The sequence below is a fragment of the Chiloscyllium plagiosum genome, unplaced genomic scaffold, assembly GCF_037043375.1.
Source record: "Chiloscyllium plagiosum isolate Xiang-an unplaced genomic scaffold, Cpla_swu_hap1 HiC_scaffold_48, whole genome shotgun sequence".
Taxonomy (NCBI): domain Eukaryota; kingdom Metazoa; phylum Chordata; class Chondrichthyes; order Orectolobiformes; family Hemiscylliidae; genus Chiloscyllium; species Chiloscyllium plagiosum.
In genome coordinates this window covers 28,475,015-28,492,841 of record NW_028270186.1, presented here as the reverse complement: position 1 = coordinate 28,492,841, position 17,827 = coordinate 28,475,015, and the positions used below count along the sequence as shown (strand labels likewise).

The window sequence follows — 17,827 nt, the reverse complement described above, 5'->3', positions numbered from 1 at the left end:
CAAATTAAGAGAGCAAATTCAATCCATTTGATATATTTTGTGGACATCAAGTGAGAGGACCATTAATATTGATTAAGGAGAAAATAGTAAATCAGAATTCAAAGGCCACACATTTGGACGAGGTCTCAAACTTTAGGGAACGATTAGGGTGCGGGGAGTTGGCTGGACAGCATTTAAAAGTATTGCAGCATGCAATAAAGCAGGAAGCGGACAGTGATAGGTGAACTATGAAAAACAAAGTTTTTGGACCTTACCAAATACAACGGATATAGATAGAGGATAACTACTTGATAGGGACTCCAAAAAGAAAGAAATTTCACAGCGTATGTCACGTGAATATGCTAAAAATGTACTTTGATGGGGAAGGAAAGACAGAGGACAAGGTGGTAATGATTACAGCACCGACGTAAGAACCAATTTCAGAGGATTCTGAATCGGACATTCCTCAAATTAAAGTGGACAATGAGATGCTTGTCTAAAATTGGGAATGATTTATTGATTTACCTTGATGAGAAAAATTGAAATGATCAGAAAGAGTTATTACTATCACATGTGGAATTTCGCAGATATTAACTTGGAAGTACTCACCTAATTGTGCATAATGTAGCTATAGGAGATGTCGTTACCATTAACCAACATCCTTACGGACCTAATCCTCTGAAGTTGGCACAGGCTCAGAAGGAGATTGAATGCCAGCTCTAAGATGACATAGTCAACATGTGTTACAGTGACTGGAAATCACCCACAGTCATGGTGCCAAAGCCAAACGGTACCCAACGATTATGTGTGGGCTATCATAACGTCAATGCAGTTTAAAATGTTGATTATTCCCAGTTCCACTGTTTGAAAACTGAGTTGAAAATGTGGGACAAGCAACATCCATTTGGTATGAAAAATGTGCCATCCACATTGCAGGGACTAACCAATAAATTGCTGGATTATCCAATCTGTGGTTTACATTGATGACCTTGTGATTTTTAGTGACTCATGGAAGAAACACTACAGCATCTATTAGACTTGTTCGATCGACTTCGGAAGGCAGTCTTGGTGGTAAACCGAGGGTAAAATGAATTTGCCAAAGCAAAAGTCACCTTCCTTGGCCATGCTATTGGACATAGATAAATGGTGCCATGAGATTTTAACGTGACGTTAATTGGGGAATTTCGCATCCTGTTGACAAAAGGAGCGGTTCCTGGGATTAAGACAATTTTATCGAATGTTTGTGCCTCATTTTCGCAGTGTGACTGCTCCACTCACTGAATTGTTAAAGAAAGGCAAGAAGTTTCATTGCTCAGAGGAGTGTCAGAAGGCATTTGACAGCATTTGAAATATGTGTTAACCACTGCCCACGATCAGACACATCTGATTATGCAAAACCATTCAAGGTGGATTTAAATGCGAATGATGTGGATTTCGTTGTTGGGCTCTTGCAGGAAGATGACGGGAAGACAGAGAGACCTACTGGGTATTCTTCCAAGAAGTTCAATGTTCATTAGTAGAAATATTTAACAGTTGAGAAAGAGATTGTGATTTTTGTGTTGGTATGACAACATTTTACTGTTTATATTAATGGCAATGTATCGGAGACAACCATGTACACTGATCATAACTCAATGAAGTCTTTTTGAGAATTGTTAGCACAAAAATGCGAGACTGTTTAGCTGGAGCCTGTTGCGACAGCCATTCACTTTAAAAATTGTGCACGTGGCAGGTCTTGAAAACATGATTTCCAATACATTGTTGAGACTGGAGTGACAAATGGAGGCACTCAATGATGAATGTACCACACACTGAATCTGGATGTAGTTGTGCATGTTTGCATGTTTATAGTAAATGAATATACATGCTCATTGTAGAGTACAAACTACCATTTTTGGGAGTTTTGAAAACTGAAGCCATCTTGGATATTGAAGATTCGGTTTTATATTGGGGGAGTTGTCACACAGGTGGTATCTTTCCAAGGTTATGTTGTCCAAAAGTTTTTTCAGAGAGGTTCTAAACGACCCAATGTTCTCAATTTTGAATGCTTCATTGGGGTCCTTTGTTTTCTTTTACCTAACAGATAATGCCTCGGGCAGAAGGTTTTCACGCCTTTTAATAAAACTGGTGTAATCAAGAGGATGTGGCCAGCTCTCCAGCTGCACAGGTTAGTTCAGTTCGAGGGTTCGTTGAGTCAGGTTCACTGTTGAAACTGGATGCTCTCCCCCTCCTTCAGTCCTCTGACTTCGTAAACTATAAGCTTTTTTATGTGTAATTTTTACTCTTTGTGCTCAGGGATTTGTTTATTGTGATTGTTGCAAGTAATTTGGATCAGCATTTTTAATTCGAGGTAGCCTGTCAGTTTCGGATAGGATGAAATATTCAGGTACAGTGTTTTCGGTTCATTGTGTTTCATTCCTTATTTTTACAAATACATGCTGTTTGTTTAAAAGTCGGCAGTTGGACCAACTAATTCACTTTGGGAATATCCACTATACACTTTCCTTCAATAAATGGCAACATTACGGACTGGGCTACGTGCTTAAGAATGTTTTGAGTGGTCGGGCCTGGTTCATAACAATGTACAATAACCTTGTTTATTAAACGTCGTGAATTAATGAGTAAAGGATGGAATGAATATGATAATGGCTTTGAGACAGAAAGGGCTGCGGCCAGTGGCTGAGGAGACCTGAGGGGGATGCAGTAATATCTCCCAGTCACTAGTATTCAGCCAAGACTGTTTCTGACAAATGGAATGAAATGCAGTGCAGAGCAAGATAACAGATGACCCCTGATATATGGAATGTTGAACGACAATATGAATGGAATAGGACAATTTTAAATGTGAAGTACATAGTTATATTGTATATATCGACTGCTTAATCACAGGTTATACAGGTTGTTCAGATTGTTTATATCGGGACGGGATATACAGAAATAAAAACAGACACAGATTACAAAATGTGTTGGGTTACAGTGAGTTTCAGCAGAGTAAGAGTGAAGACACAGCTCATACTGAGCTGGTACAGAGATGATGGGCTGCATGACAACTATCTTTTTTTGTAATTATTCAGAGAAACGTGTTGAAAATGCTCAGTGACTGAGGAGATAAGTCTAGTCATAAACACACAGGCAATATCGTAATTAATAAACTATTTTTTTACTTTTCGTCAAGTGTAGATATCTCTAAAAAGCCTTTTAAATCAAAATCACGTTGGTGAGATCCGCGCATTTATTTTCAGAACTTAAAGAAGAAACAGATTCCAGTGTAATACCTGTGTCACTGGCACAAGTGATAGGAACAGGAATGGAGCATATTGTCCAAATATAACCAACATCCAGATCAATCAAGAATAAGTGGTAATCTGAAATGCAAATGCAAAATGATGGAGAAAAGCAACAGATGACACAGGATCTGGGCAGAGAAACAGAGTTATCAAGTCTTATATGAACCTATCTTGAACAAGTTATGTTGGACTCAAAAGAAGTTAATTCCATTTTTCTCTGCTCCGATACTGCCTGAAAAGTGTGGTTTCTCTCCAGCACTTTCAATTGGTGCAATGGCAGGAAACAGAGTAATGGTGAGCGGTTCCTATTCGAACTGAAGGCTTGTGCCCAGCAGTGTTCCATAGAGGCTGGATCTGAGTTTTCTTTGTTTGTCGTTTATGCAAATGATTTGCATGAGAATATCGAAGGCATGATTCATAAGTTTGTGGATGACACCAAAACTGGTGGCACAGTGGACATTGAAGATTGTTTTCTAAGAATGCAAAAGGATCTTGATGACAGATAGCAGATAGAGTTCAAGCTGGATGAATGTGAGGTGCAGGAAATAGTGTGTGTTTGTTGCTGTCTGTTGCACCAGGAATGGGATGATTTTATTTCCCATATCCTGGGTTCAAAACATCGATATCCTTCATGATCTTTGAGAGGCCTAACCCTCTCTATGGTTACCCTCTTGCTGTTAATGCAGTTGCACAATATTTTTGGATTATCCTTAACCTTATCTGCCCATACTATCTCATATTGACTTTTTGATTTCCTGATTTCTCTCGAAATAATGCCCCCCCCCCCCCCCCCCCACTCTTCATATTGACTAAGCGATTAAATTGAATAAAGTTGTCCATATCTAAAGTAAGGTTCTCTTTGATTCTTGAATAAAAGCTTAATAACTGTAGTTGTCCATTGTTCCTTAATCTTCCCTTCACTTTAACAGGAACATAATGCCTCTTAACTCCTGTCGTCACACTGTTGAATGCCTCCCGCTTGTCAGACATTGTTTTACCTGCTGACAGTCTACTCCAATCAAGCTTGTGTAAGTCCTTGTTCCATCCCATTAACATTCATGGTACTCCAAATAAATAAAAAAAAAATGAAAGGCTTATTCTTTTCCATAACCATTATGAAACTAATAGAATTATGATTGCAATGCCCAAAACATGCCCTCACGTTTACTTTAATCACTTGCCCTGCCTTTTGCACAAAAGAAGGCTTAGTTTTGCTCCATCTCTGTTAGAATCATCCGGATATTTGTGAAGAAAATTTTCGTGAACATATTTGACAAATTCTTCACCATCCAACCATTTAACTGTGGTAGTCCCAATCAATTTTAAGAAAATTAAAATCCCCCATTATTACAACCTTATTAAGCTTATATATATCCGAGATTTCCCTACATGTTTGTTTCTCAATTTCTTTCTTACTGTTGGAGAGCAAACGGTACAATACAATTAATGTGTTCTTTCCTTTCTTCTTTTTAATTTTGACCCATATATTTTCACTGGACGGTTTTTCACAAAAGAGCAATTAGTGCAATCTGTTCAAAGTCAACTTTATTTTCTTATTTTTAATGCTAGCTGCATATTTTAACTAGATAATTTTTCAGAAATATCATCCTCAGTTCCAGCAATAATTTATTCCTTAATCAAAAATGGCAGACCGCCCCCTCCCTGCCCTCCGCATATATTTTCCACCCTTTCTATGACGCTTAACAACTGGAACATTGAATTGCCATCTCTCAGCTTGAACATCACTCAGGCGAAAGTGAGGACTGCAGATGCTGGAAGTTAGAGTCGAGAGAGTGGTGCTGGAAAAGCACAGCAGGTCTGGCAGCATCCAAGGAGCAGGTAAATCGACACTTCAAGCAAAATCCCTTCATCAGCCCATTCCTGATCAAGGGCTTTTGCCCAACACGTTGATTGTCCTGCTTCTCACATGCTGCCTGACCTGCTGTGCTTTCCCAGCAGTACATTTCCTAGTTGATCATCTCTCAACCAATTTCCTGTAATACATATGATGTCCAGATCCCATGTTCTTAAACATGCCCCGAGTTCATCAGCCTCCCCTGTAAGACCCCTCACATTGAAATAAATGCAATTTCGTGCTTTAGAATTATTATATACTTTTGACTCTCGTTTTTCTTTTCTAATTGATGTGCACCCGTCAAATTCATAAACTTGTCCATTCATCCTACTATTTATTATTCTACTTGGAATATCCCCTTTGTCAACTCTATCAACATAAAGTCTCCCTACATAGAAGGAGCAAATCTCCCTGCTAAGATATTGGTTGCTTTCCAGTTTAGATTGGACCAATCCTTTCTGAACAGGTCATTTCTATTCTAAAATAGATTCTAATTTCCCAAAAATCTAAATCCCTCAATAACACAGTAGCTCTTCAGCCGTTGGGTTTTCTCTGTTAACCTTTTGTTCCTTCCCAGTTGAGTTTGGCATTGGGAGTAAACCAGAAAGTTTTGCTTTAAAGGTTTTATTATTAATACTCTAACTCACCTCTTAAGTTCATTCTGTACTGCTTTTATCTTTCCCAAAAAGCATCATTCCTGCCAATATCTACAATAATGTTTCTCTACTCAATCTCACCTTTAACAACGTGCTTGAAATGTTTCGAGACGTTCTTCATCTTAGCACAGGGAAATCAACAAAGCATCCTGAATTACCGGTCACTGCCATAGAATCTTCTGTTAATGCCCCGATAGAAAAGTCCACTGAAGCAATAATTCCACTAAATCTTCTCAAACGCTGCTGAACATAAGAATAATTCCAAGTGTCCAATATTTGATTGCTCTTCCATTTCGTTCAATCCCCTTCAGCTGTTCTAAAAGCTGAAAAGCATTTTGGTAGAGGAATAGCCACCGAAGAATTTTGAACTACTTTCTCATCTTTCCTGAGAGCCACACATCTATATGACTGATATGCTGGATAATATTTTCTTTCTAACTCTTCCAGCCATCCTCTCTGTGCCTTATATGAGACTTCAATAATATTATGCCTAAAAGCAGAATTTTTTATGACTCCTTCTGTTACCTTTCATTACCTACAGACAATACTGTTAAAATTGAAAAATATATACATATAGGTATCAAACATAGAAAAATTAAACAAAATCAACCATTTAGCTAAATTAATAAAAATATTCCTCTTCAATAAAGTCCGAGAAGAAAATAGTTTTCTCCAGAGCTGAAAACGTGTAGGATTCTCCGGAAGGAAGGTGCACCTCCTGATTTTAATTAATTAAATAAATCAAATTAATTTAAAAAAACTTCTGCAGTGTAATAAAAGAAATCTTTTAAAACAAAAATAGACATTTCGTTTTTTTTGTAAACCACCCTTAAAAATCTCTTTTAAAAAAAATTCGTTTAAAAGAAAATCGTGAGTTTTTTTGCTGTTTTGTTTGTTTTTGCATGTTAATAAAACAAAATAGAAATAATTATGTTCATTTAATTAACTATAATATTGACTGCAAAAAAGACTATATTAAATATCCAACTGCCTGAAATCCCAGGAGCAGCTAGAAGATCCACGCTGCTCTAAGAACATTTTTTGAAAATGTTTTTACAATATGAAGAAAAGTAGACATATGATTTAATAATTGTTTCCAGTTCAAGGTGGAATTGACGATATGATTTGATCTCCTGCTGTGAGTCTATATATATAATTTAGTTGAAATAATGAATCAGTCACTATCGTAGAGACAAAAACTTCCTTCAGCTCTGACTATAGCAGGGAACGATACAAAGAACATTATCGAGGTCCACGTGGAACACAAATGCTGCCGTGAAAGCCATCTAAACCTAATCCAACACTAATTACGTACAAGCTTAATAAATAAAACATACGGAGGAGCATAGTATAAAAGCAGAATTCAGATCCATGTCCAATATAAAATTTGTGGCTCCCTCATAAAAAAGAACTCAACTGCATCACGCTGCAAATTCACCAAAATAGGAAAACAAGCGAATGGAATTCTCAATGCTTTCCCTATGAACAACATCTGAAGAACAGGAGAAAATTAAGGCTTAGTTGCGAACTTCATAAACGATGATGGTGAGAATGGGAGGGATGGAGTTTGGAGGGACTGATAAAGAATGTTGTGGATGACAGAAAGATGAACTGGTGGTTCACAGTGAGGAGGAACGTATGAGGATACAAGATGGTATAAACTGGTTGTTCAGCTGGACAGATCAATTTAACACTGATACCTTTCAGAAGTAACAAGATAAGAGTGTACTCAAACTGAAGAGAGGTTGGATTTACTTGATTTTACTTTTAAGCAAAGAAGGCTGAGAGGAGCTCCTGATGGAGGTGTTTAACAACATGAGGGGTCTAGACAAGGAAAACAAAGAGTAGCTCTTCCCCTTACGCGAAGGCTCAATAATAAGGAAATATTTCATTTAAAGAATACACTGCTTTTCCATTCAACTCGTCATTGTGCTCAAACACAGGCACATTTTCCTAATATGATCCAAAGACCAATATTTGCCCGTTCCTTGACATGCCTAGATCTATATAAAGATTTAAAAGGGATTTACCTCGTGGGTCGGGCCTCCATTTGCTGAGAGGTGTGAGGGAGGAGCGAACGACTTCTGGAAAGTCATATATTTGTGTGGTTGCATTACCCGAAACACTACTCGGGTAGTGTCTCCCACCCATCTCCTCCTCTGACAAGAAAAAAAAACTTCTGTGCACCAGATTGGTATGACAGCGAGTTTACTTTTAATTCCACCTTTTTCAGCAATCTCTTTGGGAATTCAGAATAATGGGAATGGAGGTGAGGGCAGTTGAATGTTCCTCCTGCAGAATGTGGGAGGTAAGGGTCACCACTCGTGTCCCTGCTGACTACATCTGCAGGATGTGCACCCAACTGCAGTTCCTCGAAAACCGCGTTTGGGAACTGGAGCTGGAGCTGTATGAACTTCGGATCATTCGGGAGGCAGATGGAGTTATTGCGAGGAGATACAGGGAGGTAGTCACTCCTCAGGTACAAGAAAAAAGGCAAATGGGTTACAGTCAGGGGATGGAAAGGGAACCGGCAGGCAGTGCAGGGATCCCCTGTGGCCATTCCCCTCAACAATAAGTATACCGTTTTGGATATTGTTGGGGGGCTACTTACCAGGGGAAAGCAGTGGGGCACAGGGCTCTGGCACAGTCTGTCCCTGCTGCTCAGAAGGGAAAGGGGAAGAGGAGCAGAATAGTAGTCACTGGGGACTCCATCATTAGCGGGACAGATAGGATGTTCTGTGGTGTGTTGCCTCCCAGGTACCGGGGTGCGTGATGTCTCTGATCGAGTTTTTGGGATCCTTAAAGGGGAGGGGGAGCAGCCCCAAGTCGTGGTCCACATTGGGACCAACGACATAGGTCGGAAGCGAGGTGGGGATTTAAGGCAGAAATTTAGGGAGCTAGGATGGAAGCTTCGAGCTGGGACGAACAGAGTTGTTGTCTCTGGTTTGTTGCCCGTGTCACGTGCTAGTGAGTCTGGGAACAGGGAGAGAGAGGAATTGAACACGTGGCTACAGGGATAGTGCGGAAGGGAGGGTTTTGGATTCATGGATAATTGGGGCTCTTTCTAGGGTAGGTGGGATATCTACAAGCAGGATGGTCTTCATCTGAACCAGAGGGGCACCAATATCCTGGGGTGGGGGCGAAATTCGCTAAGGCTATTCGGGTAGGTTTGAACTAATCCAGCAGGCTGATGGGAACCAAAATTGTAGTTCAAGTATAGAAAAGGTTGAGAGTAGGGAGGTCCGAAATTAACTTTCCGGCATGCAAGATGGCACCAGCAAGCAAGAAGTTGGTTTGAAGTGTGTCTAATTCAACGCCAGGAGCAACTGGAATAAGGTAGGTGAACTTGCAGCATGGGTTGATGTCTGGGACTTCGATGCTGTGGCCATTTACGGAGACATGGTTAGAGCAGAGACAGGAATGGTTGTTGCAGGTTCCAGGATTTAGATTTTTCAGTAAGAACAGAGTAGATGGTAAAAGAGGGGAGGTGTGGCATTGTTAGTAAAGGACAGTATTACAGTTGTAGAAAGGATGTTTGGGGAATCGTCAACTGAGGTAGAATGGGCTGAGGTTAGAAACAGGAAAGGAGATGTCATCCTGTTGGGAGTTTTCTATAGGCCTCCGAAGAGTTCCAGAGATGTAGAGGACAGGATAGTAAAGATGATTTTCGATAGGAGTGAAAGAGACAGGATAGTTGTCATGGGGGACTTCAACTTTCCAAATATTCACTGGGAACATTATAGTACGAGCAATAGAGATGGGTCAGTTTTTGTCCAGTATGTGCAGGAGGGCTTCTTGCCACTGTATGTCGACAGCCCAACAAGGGGTGAAGCCACATTATATTTGGTACTGGGTAATGAGATCGGCCAGATGTTAGACTTGGAAGGAGGTGAGCACTTCGGTGAAAGCGATCACAATTCTGTTATGTTTACTTTAGTGATAGAAAGGGATAGGTGTATACCACTGGGCAAGAGTTACAGCTGGGGGAGAGGCAATTATGATGCGATTAGGCAAGATTTAGGAAGAATAGGATGAAGAAGGAAACTGCCGGGGATGGGCACATTAGAAAAGTGGAGCTTATTCAAGGAAAAGCTCCTGAGTGTCCGAGATAGGTATGTACCTGTCAGGCAGGAAGGAAGCTGAAGTGCGCGGGAGCCGTGGTTTATGAAGGGATTGGAATTTCTGGTCAAGAGGAAGAAGAAGGCGTATGTTAGGATGAAATGTGAAGGCTCAGTTAGGGCACTTGAGGGTGACAAGGTAGGCAGGGAAAGACCTAAAGAGAGAGCTCAGAAGAGCCAGGAGGAGACATGAGAAGTTGTTGGCGGATAGGATCAGGATAAGCCCAAAGGCTTTTTATAGGTATTTAAGGAATAAAAGGATAAAGAGAGCAAGATTAGAGCCAATCAAGGATAGTAGTGAGAAGTTGTGTGTGGAGTCTGAGGAAATAGGGGAAGCACTAAATGAATATTTTTCAACAGTATTCACTCTAGAAAACTACAGTGTTGTCGAGGAGAATACAGAGGTACAAGCTACTAAACTAGATGTGATTGAGGTTCACAAGGACGAGGTATTCTTGAGAAGGTGGCCAGACAGGTAGATGAAAGCAAACTGGTAAATGTGGTGCATTTTGGATTTCAGCAAGGTGTTCGATCAGGTTCCCCACCGTAGGCTATTGCACAAAATGCGGAGGAATGGGATTGTGGGAGATATAGCAGTTTGAATCAATAATTGGCTTGCTGAAAGAAGACAGAGGGTGGTAGTTGATGGGAAATGTTCAGGCACACAGATCCTTGAAAGTTGCCACCCAGGTTGAGAGGGTTGTTAAGAACGCAGACAGTGTTATAGCTTTTATTAATAGAGGGATCGAATTCCAGAACCATGAGGTTATGCTACCCCTGTACAACACTCTGCTGCGGCCGCACTAGGAGTATTGTGTACAGTTCTAGTCACCGCATTATAAGAGAATGTGGAAGCTTTGGAAAGGCTGCAGAGGAGATTTACTCAAATGTTGCCTTGTATGGAGGGTAGCCCTTGCAAGGAAAGGCTGAGAGACTTGAGGCTGTTCTAATTGCTGAGAAGAAGGGTCAGAGGTGACATAATAGAAACATATAAAATAATCAGAAAGGTTAGATAGGGTGGACAGGGAGAGCCTTTTTTCCAAGTATGATGACGGCGAGCAAGAGGGGACATAGCTTTAAATTGAGGGATGATAGATATAGGACAGATGTCAGAGGTAGTTTCTTTAATCATAGAGAACTAAGGTTATGGAATGCTTTGCCTCCAACGGTAGTAGATTCGCCAACTTTAAGTACATTTACGTCGTCATTGGACAAGCATATGGAAGTGCATGAAATAGCATAGGTTAGATGGGCTTCAGATTGGTACGACACGTCGGACCAACATCGAGGTCCGGAGGGCCTGTACTGCGCTGTATTGTTCTACGATCTATGACTAATATCCACTTCGCATCTTCCTTTTCTAACCAATTCAATGTTTGTATTATCCCACAATACCTTCAACGCATCGAACTGGGGTCCTTTCGCGCGTTAGGCGAACGTGATGACCACAACACTACAGAAACAAGCCGCAGCCGCACGTCTTGTGGCTCAGTGGCATCCAGCACTGAAAGTTGAAGCCATTCCACGTTTCACCTTTCTGTTTCCAACAGCTCATTGTTGTCCAGTGGAATTGACATCTTGAAAACGTTAAAAAAAAGACACCTGAAATTGATGACAAAATATAGACAAGGATGTCGTCAATGTTTGGACAGTAGGGCAAGGTGGAATAGTTTGGGACTACTTTCCCTGCAGCGTAACGGCTGAGATATGATCTTATGGAAAGGTTGTAAACAGAGTATTTACGTGTTTTGCCCTAGCTGGAGAGAGTTGAAAACTCGAAAACATAGGTTTAAGGTGAGTGGGCTGAAATTGACAAAGGACCTGAGGCACATTTCTCACACAAAGGATTGTGCGTGTATGGATTGAGCTACCAGAGGACGTGGAGGAGGCTATTACAGTCAGAAAATTGCAAAGGTAACCGGAAGAGTTTCTGGTTAGAAACGGTTTAGAGGGATTGGGGCCAAATACTGGGGAATGGGATTTGTTTACTTTTGGCTATGTGGTGACATAGTAACAGAAGTCAAAAGGTAATTACCTCACCCCACCCCCACTCCAGAAGAGGTGCTAACTGCCCTTGAGTGCTTTTTGTTCTCGATGTGAAGAGCTCTCACGCCTGAGTCACCTTCACGTCTCTGGTTGCTGAGTGAATCACACCGAAGGAATTTCACCAGAGCTGCAACTGCCTCACTTCCCCACTCGCCCTCCCGTTTACATTTTCCTGCTCGTCAGTGATTTAAAGAAAACCAAATGGGTTCGATGTCATTCTGTAGCCTCTCTGTCGATTCCTCCGTTTCAGTTCCAACACGACTTAGATCTCGGGGCGCACCTTTATACAAGCGACGCTACGAAAGCGCAAGTTCAAAGGTTCCTCTGAAAGTGTAATTTCTTTCATTGCTGTTGCTGGTTGAATGTGCGACTAACGTGCGAACCGGTCCAAAACATGATTCAGGACCTCTGGTGCCAATTCTCGCACGTTGAATAACGACAGACAGCTTCCAAATGAGGGCTTTCAGAGACGACTTTGGGCTACATTTGACAGACAGACAAGTTCAGGAATCCGTGGTGCGCTGTGACACCAGCACATCAGCTTCTTTCCTGTCTTTGAACCGAGCCGCCTGCGCAAGGAATGCCAATGCGGTACTGCTTTTCGTGGAAGGATCAGAAGGCGGTAACTACACTCTCAAACAGAATGGCATATGATCAGAACCAGGTTGGAGAAAAACTTTACAATGCTTTGCACAGTAATTAAATGGAATTGCATTACATTACATTGCACGACGAGAGCAGATTTGTTCAAGCAAATTCGAAGGCAGGTTTGCAGATGGGAAAGCAAGCAAGAAAGCTCCGTTCTTGTTCATGTAAAAGTCTGCAGTTGAAGAACAAAGCAGTTTCTGCCCAATTTCGAACTGGGGACCTATTGCGTGTTAGGTGAACTAGATGACCACTACACTACAAAAACAAGTCGCAGCCACCCCGGCTGTGGCTCAGTGTCATCCAGCACTGAAAGGTGAAGCCGTTCTACCTTTCACCTTTCTGTTTCCAATAGCTCGTTGTTTAATGGGACTTGTTTAATTTTGGCTATGTGGTGAGCATGGACGAGATACACCGAGGTATCTGTTTCCACTCGGTGTACCCCAATAACGTTGTGTTGCTTACACCGGCTTTAAAGGATTACTTTTTCGCGGAGTTTGCCGTCGCAGTCTGTGGCACAATCATTTAGTCTGTTCGACTGCTCACGGGAAAGGTAGTATTGTGAAACACTGCAGAAACGAACGACTTCCTTACTTTTGCTCCGACTGACCATACTCCGGGAAATTTTCCCAGATTCTCAGTTGAGGAGTTTTGCAGCTGGAAGTTACCTCAGAAACCCTGTTAATTCGTAATGTATTGAGCGAATCGCAAAACAGAAAGCATTTAACACGGAACACAAACAAAACTGGCAAACCAAATGTATTTTCAGACACAGAGATGCATGAATGATAAATGTGAGACAGTCCGGGGGCATGAGCCATAAACTAATCTCACAACTAACAACAGGGCAATTCCAAACTACTCTTTCAAACATATTGGAGCCTGAGTGCACCACCACCTCCCAGACAATGCTGAAATGAGAGAAAGAAAGAACATAATAAGAATGGGCCATAAAAACTGAATTTCACCAATCACAGTCTCGATTAGATTACCTTTCCCTTCCGATGTCTCCAGGACGGAAATGAAGGAAATGGGAGAAATTCAATAACATATGACATCGAAATTCATTGGAACGATTTTCCCATTAGCCAGATAACGACGAGTCGAGTCACCGCAGGACTTTGTTTCACAACAGCGATGAAATAACAGTCTCCATTCGGTTCCAGTGAAAGCTCAACTTGCCTGGAAGGGCAGAGCTGTTTGCGATTTTCCGCGCGGGAGGCGAACACTATCATAACTGCAGAGACACTTTGAAATATTTGGCACGATCCCACACAACATTTAATTCCCTGGGAAGCAAACCCATTTTTCTTTTGTTTTCAACATCAATATACCGTGGGGACAGAAACAGCATTTTAACGAGCTGCAGCGTTGGAGTTGATCAGCAGAGATGGCAGTGGTGAGATTCGAACCCACGCCCCTTTCGAGAGTGAAAACTGGATCGAGCGCCATCGACCACTCGGCCACACTAACAGCCGGCCGCGCGCCCCATTTTCTTGCATTTCCAATTGTGCTCCTGCATAACGACAGATGCAAAGTCACATGAAAAGGGTTCCATGATACCTCTCCGACTGGCAAGGCTGCTGCGATGTGCCCGTCTGCAATGTCAATTTCGCAGCAGATAATGATAGCCCTTCAATCCAGACAAAAATCAATGGTAGGCTGAGTCTATCTTCGCAGACTCTTTTCAGCTACAATTGTATCTGTGAGTGCGTGAGAACATATGATCGGTTATGATTTGGTCAAATTACCATGAGCTGCTTGACATTACTGCAATTTCGATTCTTGCTTTGCTAAATGATTTCGCCCATTGCTCGAAGCAGGACGACTTTCACGTTTACACGGAACACGAAACACACCGGACTACAGGGGAAATGCACAAAGCTGAGCTGGCCGTGTTCCACATCATACCGCGCAGCATCGTTTCAGTCACTGTGTCTGTTTTGCAGAATAAGAGTCCCAAAGAATGTTCTCCACCCTAAAAGCGGAGGTAGCATTACAATCCGAGAACGACAGATCACATTGTGAGGATGCTCTGACCTCGGAGCCGGTTCGAGATGCCACTTTCCTTGCCTTTTTGCCTTAACCGTGCAATTCGCTGCAGAGATGTTCACACCTGGATATGAGCCTCATGGATACCAACTGAGTCGACGAGAAGCGACTCAATAAATTATGCTAAATTCCACGGTGCTTATTAGAAATGCAGTTTCTGTTCACATCAATCTAAAAGACAGTTTCTGAACGTAGTAACAGAAGTCAAAAGGTAATTAGCTCACCCCACCCCCCACTCCGGAAGAGGTGCTAACTGCCCTTGAGTGCTTTTTGTTCTCGATGTGAAGAGCTCTCACGTCTGAGTCACCTTCACACGTCTCTGGTTGCTGAGTGAATCACAAAGAAGGAATTTCAACAGAGCTGAAACTGCCTCACTTCCCCACTCGCCCTCCCCGTTTACATTTTCCTGCTCGTCAGTGATTTAAAGAAAACCAAATGGATGCAATGTCATTCTGTAGCCTCGCTGTCGATTCCTCCGTTTGAGTTCCAACGTGGCTTAGATCTCGGGGCGCACCTTAATACCAGCGACGCTATGAAAGCACAGGTGCAGAGGTTCCCCTGAGAGTGTGATTTCTTTCATTGCTGTTGCTGATTGAATGAGCCACTAACGTGCGAACTGCTCCAAAACATGATTCAGGACCTCTGGTGACAACTCTCGCACGTTGAATAACGACAGACAGCTTCCAAATGATGTCCTTAATAGACGACTTTGGGGGTACATTTGATAGACCGATTAGTTCAGGAATCCGTGGTGCGCTGTGACACCAGCGCATCAGCTTCTTCCCTGTCTTGGAAACGGGCCGCCAGCGCAAGGAATGCCAATGCGGTACTGCTTTTCGTGGAAGGATCAGAAGGCGGTAACTACACTCTCAAACAGAATGGCATATGATCACAACCAGGTTGGAGAAAAATTTACAATACTTTGCACAGTAATTAAATGGAGTTGCATTACATTTCACTACGAGAGCAGATTTGTTCAAGCTAATTCGAAGGCAGGTTTGCAGATGGGAAAGCAAGCAAGAAAGCACCGTTTTAGTTCATGTTAAATGCTGCAGTTGAAGAGCAAAGCAGTTTCTGCCCAGTTTCGTACTGGGGACCTTTCGCGCGTAAGGCGAACGTGATGACCACTACACTACAAAAACCAGCCGCAGTCGCCTCTGCGGAGGCTCAGTGGCATCCAGCACTGAAAGTTGAAGCCATTTTACCTTTCACCTTTCTGTTTCCAATAGCTCGTTGTTTAATGGGACTTGTTTAATCATGGCTATGTGGTGAGCATGGACGAGATACACCGAAGTATCTGTTTCCACGCGGTGTGCGCCAATAACATTGTGTTGCTTACACCGGCTGTAAAGGATTACTTTTTAGGGGAGCTTGCCGTCGCAGTCTGTGGCAGTATCATTTCGTCTGTTCGACTGCTCACCGGACAAGTAGCATTGTGAAACACTGCAGAAACGAACGACTTCCTTACTTTTGCTCCGACTGACCATACTGCAGGAAATTTTCCCAGATTCTCAGTTGAGGAGTTTTGCAGCTGGAAGTTACCTCAGAAACCCTGTTAATTCGTAATGTATTGAGCGAATCGCAAACCAGAAAGCATTTAACACGGAACACAAACAAAACTGGCAAACCAAATGCGTTTTCAGACACAGCGAGCATGAATGCTAAATGTGAGACAGGCCGGGGGCATGAGCCATAAAGTAATCTCACAACTAACAACAGGGCAATTCCAAACTGCTCTTTCAAACATACTGGAGCCTGAGTGCACCACCACTTCCCAGACAATGCTGAAAAGAGAGAAAGAAAGAACACAATAAGAATGGGCCATAAAAAGTGAATTTCACCAATCACAGTCTCGATTACATTACCTTTCCCTTCCGATGTCTCCAGGACGGAAATGAAGGAAATGGGAGAAATTCAATAACATTTGACATCGCAATTCATTGGAACGATTTTCCCATTTCAGAAAACAAAATAACGACGAGTCGAGCGACCGCAGGACTTTGTTTCACAGCAGCAATGAAATAACAGCCTCCATTCGGTTCCAGTAAACGCACAACTTGTCTGGGACAGCAGAGCTGTTTGCGATTTTCCGCGCGGGAGGCGAGCACGATCATGACAGCACAGACACCGGAAAAGTCGGCACTTTCCCACACCACAGTTAATTGCCCGGGAAGCACACACATGTTTCTTCAGTTTTAAACAGAAATGCAGCAGGAGTCGAAACAGCATTTTAACATGCTGCGTCGTTGGGAACGATCAGCAGAAAATGGCAGCGGTGGGATTCGAACCCACGCCTCTGTCGAGACTGGAGACTAAATCCAGCGCCTTAGACCGCTCGGCCACACTACCAGCCGTCCGCGGTCCCCATTTTCTTGCACTTCCAATTGTGATGCTGCATAACAACAGATGCAAAGTCACGTGAAAAGGGTTCCATGATCCCTCTCCGACTCGCACAACTGCTGGGATGTGCCCGTCTACAATATTAATTTCGCTGCAGACAATGATAGCCCATCAATCCAGATAAGTATCAATGCTAAGTTGAGTCTATCTTCTCAGACTCTTTTCAGCTACAATTGTATCTGTGAGTGCGTGAGAATATATGTTCGCTTATGATTTGGTCAAATAACCATGAGCTGCTTGACATTAATGCAATTTCGATTCTTGCTTTGCTAAATGATTTCGCCCATTGCTCGAAACAGGACGACTTTCACGTTTGCACGGAACATGAAACACACCGGACTACAGGGAAAATGCACAAAGCTGAGCTGGCCGTGTTCCACATCATACCGCGCAGCATCGTTTCAGTCACTGTGTCTGTTTTGCAGAATAAGAGTCCCAAAGAATGTTCTCCACCCTAAAACCGGAGGTAGCATTACAATCCGAGAACGACAGAGCACATTGTGAGGATGCTCTGACCTCGGAGCCGGTTCGAGATGCCACTTTCCTTGCCTTTTTGCCTTAACCGTGCAATTCGCTGCAGAGATGTTCACACCTGGATATGAGCCACATGGATACCAACTGAGTCGACGAGAAGCGACTCAATAAATTATGCTAAATTCCACGGTGCTTATTAGAAATGCAGTTTCTGTTCACATCAATCTAAAAGACAGTTTCTGAACGTAGTAACAGAAGTCAAAAGGTAATTAGCTCACCCCACCCCCCACTCCGGAAGAGGTGCTAACTGCCCTT

General features: G+C 42.5%; 1 non-coding gene across 1 annotated transcript; it reads right to left on the bottom strand.

Moving 5' to 3' along the window:
• Nucleotides 1-16,905: 16,905 nt before the first annotated feature.
• Nucleotides 16,906-16,987, bottom strand: trnal-uag (transfer RNA leucine (anticodon UAG)). The gene has a single exon. It is a non-coding gene; the product is annotated as a tRNA-Leu (tRNA).
• Between the last annotated feature and the right edge of the window lie 840 nt (nt 16,988-17,827).